General features: G+C 35.7%; 1 protein-coding gene across 1 annotated transcript in view; it reads right to left on the reverse strand.

The window, feature by feature from the left end:
• The window catches only part of RYBP (RING1 and YY1 binding protein), a 78,878-nt gene that overhangs the window by 41,939 nt on the left and 24,345 nt on the right, over window positions 1-12,594 (reverse strand). The window lies entirely within an intron of this gene.

Raw genomic sequence — 12,594 nt, forward strand, 5'->3', positions numbered from 1 at the left:
TTCTGGGTTCGAGTGGTTTGAGTGTGGTATTACAGAAGCGAATATTGCATTTCTATCTCCGTGTAGACCAAGGTGTTCTGCTGTTTGGTGCCCAGATACACTGCTGCTGTTACCACTGCAAAACCTTCCTGTAAATGCCTACCACTACCCAGAGCCAGAGAGTGTAATGCTTCATTCAAGTCAACCAACACACATTAGGTGCTGACAAGTCAAACAGTACCTGCCTTCTGGGGATGGATAGGGACAGGGGTGATCAGACAATTCTGTAAAATGTTCATTTTAAATGTGAAAGATGATGGTGAGGATGCTAGGTATTGTGGCACAAAAAAGCGGGAATACCAACTTTGCCCTGGGAGATGACTGAAGGAAATGATGAGGGAGTCTTCAGTGAACCAGGTGAACAAAGCAAACATCCCTAGGAGGGAGGGGGGAAAAAAAACCTACGTAAGGGGACAGAGACAGTAAGTGTGGGAAACTCCCAAATCATTTGGACAGCTAAAGCACATTATCACTGGTGAGGAGAAAGGACTGCAGGTGCTCACTAAGTATTCGGGTTACTAGAAAACTAAAAGCATATGCCTGATGGGGATGTCTCAAGTACAAAGGCCATCTCCACTGCCAGTTTTGTTCTGCAGTGCTAAATTCACATGAGAACTGATTCCATCGTGGTGTGTTCTTCTAGCTCCACAGCCTGTCTCAGCCTCAACCGCTCAACTCAAAAAAATGACTTCGGTGATTATTTCCTCAATTCCCCCAAGGATATACATATCCAGTATGATTCCAAATGCACAGAGGAGGTAATGCACTATCCAATGGAAGCCTTAGAGCAGTGGAGCCAATTCTCTCCAGAACCGATTAATAAAGGCTGTTGGGCTCAAGAATGCTTGTTTGCACTTATCTTAGTACTGAACACAGAACTGATATATAACGCAACCTGAGGTTTGTTCTCTTATCTGAAAGCTAGGACTAAATGGTGAGGAATTTCCATTGCTGTTGTTTTTCTCTCAGAGGGGAGAGGGAAAAAAGATACACTATTTTCCACAGGTGATAAGATACCTGCAAATAATGCAACTGTTAAGCCTTTCAGATGATGTGTTTATTTAAAACAAAGCTTCGTGTAAAAAAAAAAAAAAAGAAAAGAAAGGGAAATACAGACTATAAATTGGAGAATAGAGCAGGAAAGCACTGCTGAGCTATTCTAATACATAGAAGGCTTTCATTTCACAGATTAGAAAACAAAAGCTGGAGAAGGTGTGTGACTTGCCCAGGGTCACACGTGGTGCTCAGGCAGAGGCCTCACACTGAACTCCAAACTTTCCAGGCATTCTCCATTTCACTACCTGTCCTTTTTTCAAGCAACATACCCCACTTCAAAAATTAGACTTCATAATGGATTAATAAGTAGCAATAGCAATGATGGGGAACAAAAAGCATCATTTTATAATGCTTCCCAAACTGAGTATTTACATTCACTTGAACACATATTATAATAACTAAGCTTAACTGGTTGTATTTCAGTATCAGCTTTTTTAGCCTAAAAATACTTTTAAATGTATTTACTCTATTACTAAGATTGTTCTAATCACTGAGAAACTTATTACTACCAGGAAAAGTATTTTCTAATGTGCTATGCTAAGAACATCTAACTTACAGATAACAATTTTGTAGTAATTAAAAAAAGTCACATCGTTAAGGTTTCTCTAAGAAGATATTTTACACAAGTTCAACTGTAATAACATCTTGTGTCTCATTTAACCCTTGCTTTACCAGGATGAGTAATCAAAGTCTGAATTTACTGAACTCAAGCCAAAGTATTTTCATTGTTCCATTGAATAGCGGTTGTTACCTACCTAGTGGTTGCTGTGATATATTCAGAAACTTTAAAGTATATTGTAAACTACACATACACCTCAGAACACAAACCTAAGTACATCTTACCTATAAGGAAAATGAGTAATCAACTCTAGCACACATGACAAATTCTAGAATAGCAAAAATTAAGGATAATTCAGCCAATTTGTAAATCTGATGAGAAACTCTCTTAATATGTAACTCTAGAAACTAATGTGAAAAGAGGATCCCCCCATGTACCATGAAACCATTTCATAGGTGACCAGGACCACATACACACCTTGGCAACTTTAAAGGCCAAGATCTATAGGGAGGCAAAAAAGAGGCTGGTTCATGCTTATCATTGTCAGAAGACCCAGAAGGATTCCAATCAATCCTTGTGCAGCTATACTAATGATGTGAATAAGAAATAATAAACACTTTTTTGGTACGGCACCAAAAGGGATTCCATTATTTGTTAGCAAATTTACCTTTTACAGCACATTTATCCTCAAATGTAGGAGAGCAGCCCAGAGATCAGAGCAAGTATACTGGTCAAAGCAAATTCCTTCCCCAAACACCCTCCCCTCCCTACTCCCAAAGACACTGACAAACAAGTGTTACTAGAGAATATTCTTCAAAAACAGAAAGACAAAATCCATCATCAACTCCAACTAAATGCTGTGAAGACAAACCTGATTAACTCATACAGTGAAAATGTAGCCAATGGGCAAAAATATGGTGCTTGGGAGAAAAAATTAAAGCAAGGAGCTTAACTCTAGTCACCTGCTTGTTCACTACCCACCTTTCTTCAACAGTCTGCAAACATGCTTCCTGGTTTGTAATTGAGGGAAAGCATTCAAGTCAGCTGGGATCGGGGCCCTGTCCACTCAGTTTCCTAGGCTATGGGTGGCAAGAGGACAGGATCAGATTGCCTACACAGTTAGGTGCCGCTTTGCTAGCGGCAGCCTAACTAAAAAAGCTTGGGATTAACACAAGAGGACCCATCACCATCGAAGGCTTGAAAACTGTTACCTGAAATTTGTTTCTGGCAAACTGCAAGACAGTAGATATTTAAAAGATTATGGCATTCTTATTAAAACACTTTCCCATATTTTCACTTCCGTGCATCAATTATGTTGGGGAAAAAAACCTGTTAACTAACTTAAATGTCTGCAGAAGCAGACACTGCGTATCCACAAGATGAACCTCCACACAACTGTGTACAATGTACAGCACAGGAGACACCTGCCAAAAAGGCACAGCTAATTCTTTGGTGGGAATGAGCTTGCACACCAGCTTAACATGTTACTCCACCAACACTCCAAATGCCACACACTTTCTCCCTCACAGAATTCCCTCATTTAAGAAGCTTTTCAGTGAAGCAACAACTAAATTCCTACTAAAATTCCCCCATCTTTTCATTAACTTTAGATATGCTGTTTTACTTCCTAGCAACAAATAAAATCTAATTTTTGCAAGCAAAAATCTGCCTGTGAAAGCTGGAAGTGCACACTCCTCAGTTCATACTATTGTGTCCTGAGAGGCGATCTCGGGCCCCTCCAGTTTCAAGTTCAAAGTTGCTTAAATCGTGTGAGTCTGTGCATGTTTATACAATACCCAGAGCAGGATTGTTCTGTACAGAGGAGATTCATAAAAGACGGCTGATACAAGGCAGTGCTAAGTATATGGAAGAAGTACTCAAATATCTCTCTAACTTGATATGTACCTGATAAGTTTACTTTTAATTGTCATCCCTGTGACGACTTTTGTATATGAAGATGAGTGGGTAAGAAGTCCAACCCTAATGCCAATAATTAGGCGTATAGTTTGCATTCCCCCCTCATCAGATTTTCCTTAACAATATTTATTCAAAATCTGCCTTGCATTTTTATAAGTTTACTAGTAAGATGATGATGGCAAACTAAGATGAAACTGAGACATACAGGTATGAAGGGAGGAAAAAAGATGACAAAAAATTAACACCTCTCAAGTCAGAATTACACTGCTGCAATTTATTTCCAGATGGCAATTTTTAAAAAGCTTGTTGCAACAATAAAGTCTATTAAAAAGCCTCAAAAGGAGAAATAGAAGGGCCTTTCTGTTTCTTCTGCTATGAGTTCTAAACAGAGTGAGGCTAGACAAGAGTTCAAATGGAGACACTGGTTCCCCACTAACTTGAATTTCTAATAATAACTGGATAACATTTGGCATTCGTTTTAGAGTGTATATATATATATTGTGCATCTCCATCAAGTTCATACTTGTTCTTCCAGAAAATGTCCTGAACAGGCCTAGGGTGAAAGTATTTACTGCTTTTTCACTGTAAACGAGTGAAGAAAACAAAACTGTTCACACAAGATTTATAGTACATTCAGAAGGTTCTGGGGCAAAAATATAAATACTGTAAGTTGGTTTTCATTGTTGGTTAAGAAAACTAAAAAACAAGAAAAGAAGGCAGTAACCCAGTATCATTTTAGAAACAGTAATAAAAGATCCTAATGTAAATATATCACTCCTTCACTGGTATAAAGTCTGGATTGTGTGTCAATTTTCTGGATGTGATATTGTTTTCTACAGTCATTCAAGACGTTATCACTGTGAAAAACAGGATAAAGGTTATATGAGATGTCCCTAGTATTTCTTACAACTGCATATAAATCTACAATTATTGCAAGATAAAGGTTTTTTTTAAATTAAAAAATTCAACACAGTATATTTGCACTGCTACTTCCATGGAATACCAATAGCTCACATATTCTGAGGCTGCATTACGTTTAAGTCTTGCAATGTATTACTCTTTTTTATGAGGTTATTATAAACCTTCTCCTAAACAGAAGTAGACCAAACAAAAGTGATTCAAGTCAATCACTGACTACTGATTCTTAAACACCAGTGAACAAACGTAGGAAAGAAATTCATCACTTAACAACTTCTATACCAAGCTGCATGAAAACAATCTCTAGAGGTGGATTTAAAATTTTAACCAAAAAACCCAGGAACAATCTCTTCAATCAGAAAGTACTTTCTACAGTGTGGTACACATGAAGCCATGCCTTCAAGACTAGAAGATACACAAAAAGGCATACCTTTCATTATTAACTCCAAGTTTACCAAGTAAGCTCAAACCACTAACCTGGGTTCTTAGCACCTTGACACCTTAAACTCCCATCTGATAGGATACCTGGTTAGTGGAAAGAATTATCACAATAAACTGCTTATACCTCAGTCTTTTGGGAGCCTGATTTCATCTTCATCTCTCAACTCCACAAAAAGCATGCAAAGCTATAGCCCTTCCATCTGGTGACCTACTGATGGCACCCAGCGAGTCTTCAAATGCAATGGACAACTGCCAGAAAAAGGAGGGCTGAGAGTAAAGGCGGGGAAGCCTTCCTTTCCATTTCACAGTGAAAAGCAACAGCAAAGGAGCCATCTGAAAACTGTAACACTACCTGACAGTTACAAAAGAAAGAAAAGCAAGATGGGAACATACTGTAGTCCTTTTGCAACCTGAAATAACAGGTAACTAAAGACAAAGGATAGAAAACATGAGAAGAGACTATAAAGGAACCAAAAGAAAGGAACACCAAAGTTCAAATTATAACTCAGGGAACAATGTCCAGAAGATTAAACCTGCTTAACATTCCAACACATTTAACAAATAGAGAAAGATTTCAAATAGCTAACATACAAAAAGAAGTTTAAACTTCTGGATAAGGGAAATGTAAATTAAAAGAATCAAATACCATTTCCCACTCTACATTTCCCACTCTCTTTTCTGAATGTGAAATCTGATAACCCCAACTGTTGGGGTATTATACAAGAAAACTGGAATTCTGCTGTTAGCAAAAACTCTTTGGAGACCAATTTATAATTCTTAATGCTGAAAAGGCCCATATCCTATAAATCCGGCAATTCCACTTAAAAGATCTCTTGAACTTGTCTCAAGATGTATACACAAAGATGCTCACAACACTGCTATTTGTAGTAAGGACAAGGAGAAGCTACCTAAGAATAGATAAGCTATATTTTACCCAAGGAAACGGTATGTAACAGTAAAAATGTACAAGCTAGATCCAGTATCAACATGGTTGTATCTCAGACAATGCTAAGTCCAAAAAAAAAAAAAGGGTGCAAACGGATATGTACAGTACACCATTTAGATAGATTTTCCAAACTAAGAAAAAAGGTTTATACTGATGATGAATTCATACAAACACGTACCAAAAAATAGGTAAATATGCAAAGGAATGATACACATCTCCTTCGGTAGTAGTGGTTGGGAAAGGCACTGAGAGAGAGAAAGTCACAGAGAAGAGGTGCTCACTGTTTAAATTCCTGCTAAATATTCACTGTTTGAACATTTTAATCAAACCTATCCAAATCAAAGGTAGAAAAAAATGTTAACATTTATTAATATTAGGGAATGAGTATATATTACTTTGTGTTTCTCTATTAGTTTAAAAGATTATGTTCTTTCAAGTTTTAAAAGGGGGAAGTACATTAAGTCAAAGGAAAAAAGGAGATACAAATTCTCTCAGGAATCAAGAAGAGACATCATTACAAGTCTTACAGATATTAAAAGGGTAAGGGAACTTACGAGAGCAATTTATGTGTGTGACAGCTTAGATGAGATGTCTCAAAGAATTTTTCCAATTACCAAAGACTACATAAGAATAGACGAAATAGACCTATATATACAAAAAAAAAAAAAAAAACTGATTTGTACTTAAAAACTTCAACAATTAAAACAACAAAACCAAAAGAATACCCCCAACCCAGACTTCATTGGTGAATTTCTACCAAAAATTTAAGAATTCCACACAAATTCTTCCCTCCAAAAAGAACACTTTTCAACTCAATGTTACAAAGCCAGCATTACCAGAACATCAAAAATAAAGACAACACAAGAAAACTATAGATCTCTCTCAAGAACATGGAACCAAAACGCCTTAAGAAAACAGAAAATTGAATTCAGCAATACCTAAAAAAGATAATACATGAACAAGTGAGTTTATACCATGAGTGCAAAACTAAAATTTCAGTATCTGAAAAATGAAAATAACTATGTCAACATATTAAAGGAAAACTATATGATCATAGTAATAGATGAAATAAAAAAGTACCTCAACAACCATTCATAATCATAATTTTTGAAAAGTCAGCAAACTAAGCCTTCTAGTCAACACTGTACTAGTGGTCCACTAATACATAAAAAGTAGATAGGAAAGAACAAAATAAAGCCAGTTTTCTGTTTTACAGGACTGTCTATGCAGAAAATCACAAAGAACATACAAAAAAATTACTAAAATAAATACAATTTTATTAACATATTAGCAACAGACAACTGGAAATTAAAAATAAAGTACCACTTAACAGTAGCATCAAAAAAACCATGAACTATTCAGGGATAAATCTAACAAAATGTACAAGATCTGTATGCTACAATATACAAAACACTGATGAGACAATCGAAGACTTAACTGAATAGGATATACACCATGCTTATAGATGAGAAAACTCATTAATGTTAAATCAATTTTCCTAAAAATGATCTGTAGTTATGATACCCAATATAGCAGCCACTAGTAACACGGCTATTTACATTTGTGTTTAATTAAAATCAAATAAAATTTAGAATTCATTTCCTCAGTCTCACTAACCACTTTTCAAGTAGTCAAGTCACATGTTGTTAGTCACTACTGCATACTGGACAGTGTAGATGGAAAACATTACCCTCATTACAGAAAGTTCTTACTGCTACTGGACAGTGCTGATCTACAGATTCAATGCAATCCAGTCGAAATCTCCACCAAATTTCACAGAAACGAGGATAGAAAAAGAGGACCTCGTATACTCAAAAAACAAAACAGAACAAAACAAAACAAACTGAAAAAGAAGTACCAAGCTGAAGGACTGATGTTACTGGATTTCATGATTTATGAGGACTGCTTACAGTATTTAAAGACAGTGTGGTATTGGCAAAAGGACAAAGTCCAGATACACATACACACATATGTATGATCATTTGATTTTAAACAGATACCAATGTAATTCGTTAGAGAAAGGAGTCTTTCAACAAATGGTACAGAAAAAGCTGGGACGTCCATATGTGAAAATTAAGAACCTCAATCCATACTCCTATCTGTATATAAGAATAAACTGAAAATGGATCAAACACCTAATCGTAAAACCTCGAAGTTATTATAAAACTTCTAAGAAAACATAAAGGAAAATCTTTTAGACCCCAGTCTATGCAAAGATTCCTTGGATAAAACATAAAAAGCATAAACTGCAAAAGAAAAAAATATATATACTGAGTTTCAAAAAACTAAAAATCTCCATTCTCTGAAAGACGACCTTTCCCCAGTTTTGAGAAATAACTGACACATGTCACTGTATAAGTTTAAGGTGTACAGCAGGGTGATTTGATTTACATATATTATAAAATGATTACCACAAGTTTGGTTAACAGCCATCACTCATATAAATACAATAAAAAGGAAAAAAGTTCTCCTTGTGGTAAGAACTCTCAGAATTCACTCCTTTAACAATTTTCCTATATGCCATTCAACAGAATTACGGTCATCATGCTGTACATTTCATCCTTAGTACTTATAACTTGGCATTTGTGCCTTTTGACCACCTTCCTCGAATTCCCTCTCCCCCCGAAAAACGCCATTAAGAAAATGAAAAGCCACAGACTAGGAGAAAAAAATACACAAAATATGTATCTAATAAACTGTTATTCAGAATATATGAAAACTTGTATGAAAGCTGAATAAACACAATTTACAAATGGGCAAAAAAAAAAAAATCTGAAGTCATTTCCCCAGAGATATATGGGTGACTTACATAAACACATGAAAAGAGACTTACCATTAGTCACTAAGGCAATGCAAATTAAAACTACAATGATACACCACTAAAATCTATTATACTGGTATTACAAAAAGACAACTGGCAATGTCAAATACTGAGGCTGCACAGAGACAGGGATTTCTACACTGTTGATGAAAAACAAAATGGTACTTTTGGGGATGATGCAAATACTGTTCTTGATTGTAATTACAAGGCTAAGTTCATAAAAATTTACAGACCTGCACACCAAAAAGGATTAATCTTACTGTATATGAATACCTCAGTACACTTGACCTAAAAAAAAATTCTCATATCTTAAGTAACTTCTTTAAAATATTTTAATATTTCAGTTCCAAACTCAATTCAAACTTTTCTAACTACTCTTCTCACCATGTACTTCTCAATGGCCTTCTGAAAGCCTCATATAACCAGCCTGATCAAACCTCAACTCCAAAAGACAACCGAATGTTCCATATGACTAGACAATCTGTTTCCAATGCATAGTGTTATACAGCTAATCAGATAAGCTTCAAAAAGGATAAAAGCATGTAAAGCATTCCACCTCTGCCAAAGTACTACAGGAGCTCCACAATTATCTATGAAGAAAATCATCAAGAGGAATAATCAAATGAAAGGAGTCTAAAAACAAAGGAAATCTTACAAAGGGAAAGGGAGTGTTATGCATGTGATGGTTACAACAACAATAACAAATCACCACCCATACTCATACATACCTCCCACTAGGAGAAATTAGGTGGGCAGAAGCACAGAAACAAATCAAAAGAAAGCTAATTCACACCCTGAATCCCCTCATATCAAATTTCCCTGTCATGCAAACCAAATCACAGGACTTCCTATGACAACATACAAGTATTGGAAGTCTAAGATATTTATAACAGTTTATAGACTGTAACAGGGAGTATTTCACAGAAATGCATATAAAAAGAAAAATGAGAGCTGGAAACTGACTCAGAAACAGTTATTTCATTATGAAAAAAGGCATAGTAGCACTCATACTGCAGAGTCCAGAGGAATATCTCTAATCATCTTCCTAATGCTTGGTTTGTCAAAAGGTGATATACTTGGTGGGAAGAGGACAAAACTAGTCCAGGAGTCTAGTCCAGGTTCTACTACTACTAACCTGGGTGTTATGACTTGGGGCCAGTCACTTAATCTCACTGGACTGAGTTTTCCTGGATGTAATGGCTGGATAAAATTATCTCTAAGGCCCACTCTAAAGAATTCTCCATGGAGGAAAAAGAGCAGTCCAGGACAATTCAAAGAATTCTAGCTCTTCTTGGCCAGATATGACTATAGTCATTATGCATGTGGATTTAACATTAGTTCATTTTATAAAACTGTTCATTATTTATTTCCAATAGCATATGGGCTTTAAGTAGGAAGCACAATGCTGCTCAACAAACCCTAAGCACAAGAAACATGTAGAAAACAACATCAAGGGCCATCACAAACTGCTAAAAGCCAGTGATAAAGAGAACTCTTAAAAGCAACCGGAGACACACGTTGTAGAGAAAGACAAAAAAGGGGGGGGAATGACAAATTACTCATCAGAAATAATGAAACACAGAAAACAATGGAACAACACCTTTAAGGTACTAAAAGAAATAAACTGAACCTAGAATTCTATACCCATTGAAAACATCTTCCAAAACAAGGACAAGAAACTGGAAGCCGCAGATACCGTTGGTAATATAAAATAGTGCAGTCACTTTGGAAAACAGTGTGGTAAATTTCAAAAAGTTAAAGAGTTACCATTTGTCCCCTCAATTCCAATTCTAGGTATATAACTGAGAGATTAAAACATGTATCCATACAAAAATGTGTACACTAATGTTCATGGCAGCATTATTCATTAATAGCCAAAAGGTGGAAAAATTCAAAATAACCATCAACTGAATAAACAAAATGTAGTTTATCTATACAATGGAATATTACTTGGCTATTATCAGGAATGGGTACTGATATATACTACGACATACATTTCAAGGTGAGCCTTAGAAACATTAATGGTGGGGCGCCTGGGTGGCTCAGTCGTTAAGCGTCTGCCTTCGGCTCAGGTCATGATCCCAGGGTCCTGGGATCGAGTCCCGCATCGGGCTCCCTGCTGGGCAGGAGGCCTGCTTCTCCCTCTCTCACTCCCTCTGCTTATGTTCCTGCTCTTGCTATCTCTCTATCAAATAAATAAAAATAAAATTAAAAAAAAAACATATTAATGGTAGTGAAAGAACCCAATCACAAGAGACCCCATGTCATCTGATTCCATTTACACAAAATACCCAGAACCCCAAATCTTTAGAGAGAGAGTTTATCAGTGGTTCCCTAGGACTGGGGATGGCTGTGTGCCCTGGAAGTGGGGACACCCTTGAGGGTGACAGCTAAAAAGCAGGGATTCCTTTTGGGGGTGATGAAATTCTATGAATATAATAAACACCAATGAACTGTACACTTTAAATAGATGAACTGTATTATGGATGCGTTGTACCTTCAAAAAGCTGTTATCAGAAGAAAAGCAAAATAAAAACTTCTGAGAAAAAATGAAAGAATCAATCACCAGCAGACCCAAACTGTAAGGAATGTTAGAGGAAGTCCTTCAGGCAGAAGGAAAATATTACCACATGGCAATCTGGATCGACACAAAGGAATGACGAGCACCAGAAATGGTAAATATGTAGAAAAATATAAAAGATTTCTTCTCTTATATTTTGCAATGTCTTTAAAAGACAAGTGACTGCATAAAAATTATATTATGGAGGATTGGAGGATTACAACAGCACTAACAGTAGAAAGGCTAGGTATAGGAAAGTGGCAGCATACTACTCTTAAGGTTCTTAAGACAACACAGTTTGAACTGCGTGGGTCAAATTACAAGTGGATTTGTTTTTTTCGAAAAATACAGTACAGTATTGTAAATGTACTTTTTATGATTTTAATATTTTCCTTTCTCTAACTTACTTCATCACAAGAAAACACTGTATGATATACACAGCCTACAAAATATGCTAATTGACTTTTTATGTTATTGGTAAGTCTTCCTGTAAACAGTAGGCTGTAAGTATTTATGTTTTGGGAGACTCATAAGTTATATTTGGATTTCAACATATGGGGTTGGCACCCCAACTCCCAAGTTGTTTAATGTCAACTGGACATGTAAAGAAGTATATCTCTTGAAGATAATCTGTGATGTTAACAATGTATACTAAAGCAACAATGAAAACCAAAGAATTATATAGCTAAGAAGAAAGGATATAAACTGGATTAAAAAAAAAAACACACACAAAACACTCAACTAAGCCAAAGACGGCAGAAGAAAAGAGGAAAGAGGATGGGTGGGAAAAACAGAAAACAAATAGCAAGACAGATTTAAAATGAATCATATCAATAATCACATTAAATGTAAATGGTCTTTTAAAAAGGGCAAAGACTATGATATTTACCTACAAAAAGAAACTAAATTATATCTGCCTATAAGAAATCCATGTCAAATATAAAGACATAAATATGGAAAAAGGTACATCATGCTAACCCTACTCATCTATTGAATCTACTTAATATATGACAAAGTAGTATCAGCAAAAAAATTACATGATAAAGGAGATTTCATAATGACAAAGGGCTCAATTCCTCAAGACATAATTCTAGATGTTTATCCATCTAATAAGAAAGTGGAAGAATTAAATTAAATTAGAAGTAAAAAACAGCAGGATAACTGGAAACTCCTACATATGTGGAAATGAAGCAAAAATTCAAAATAATGCATCAGCCAAAAGAGAAAGGGAAAATCAGAAAAGTATTTTGAGCCAAATGAAAATGAAATACAACAATATCAAATTTTATGGATTGTAACTAAAGTGGTACTTGAGAAGGAAATTTATAGCATCAAAT

The sequence above is a fragment of the Leptonychotes weddellii genome, chromosome 1 (assembly GCF_054177405.1).
Source record: "Leptonychotes weddellii isolate Sample4059 chromosome 1, ASM5417740v2, whole genome shotgun sequence".
Classification (NCBI taxonomy): domain Eukaryota; kingdom Metazoa; phylum Chordata; class Mammalia; order Carnivora; family Phocidae; genus Leptonychotes; species Leptonychotes weddellii.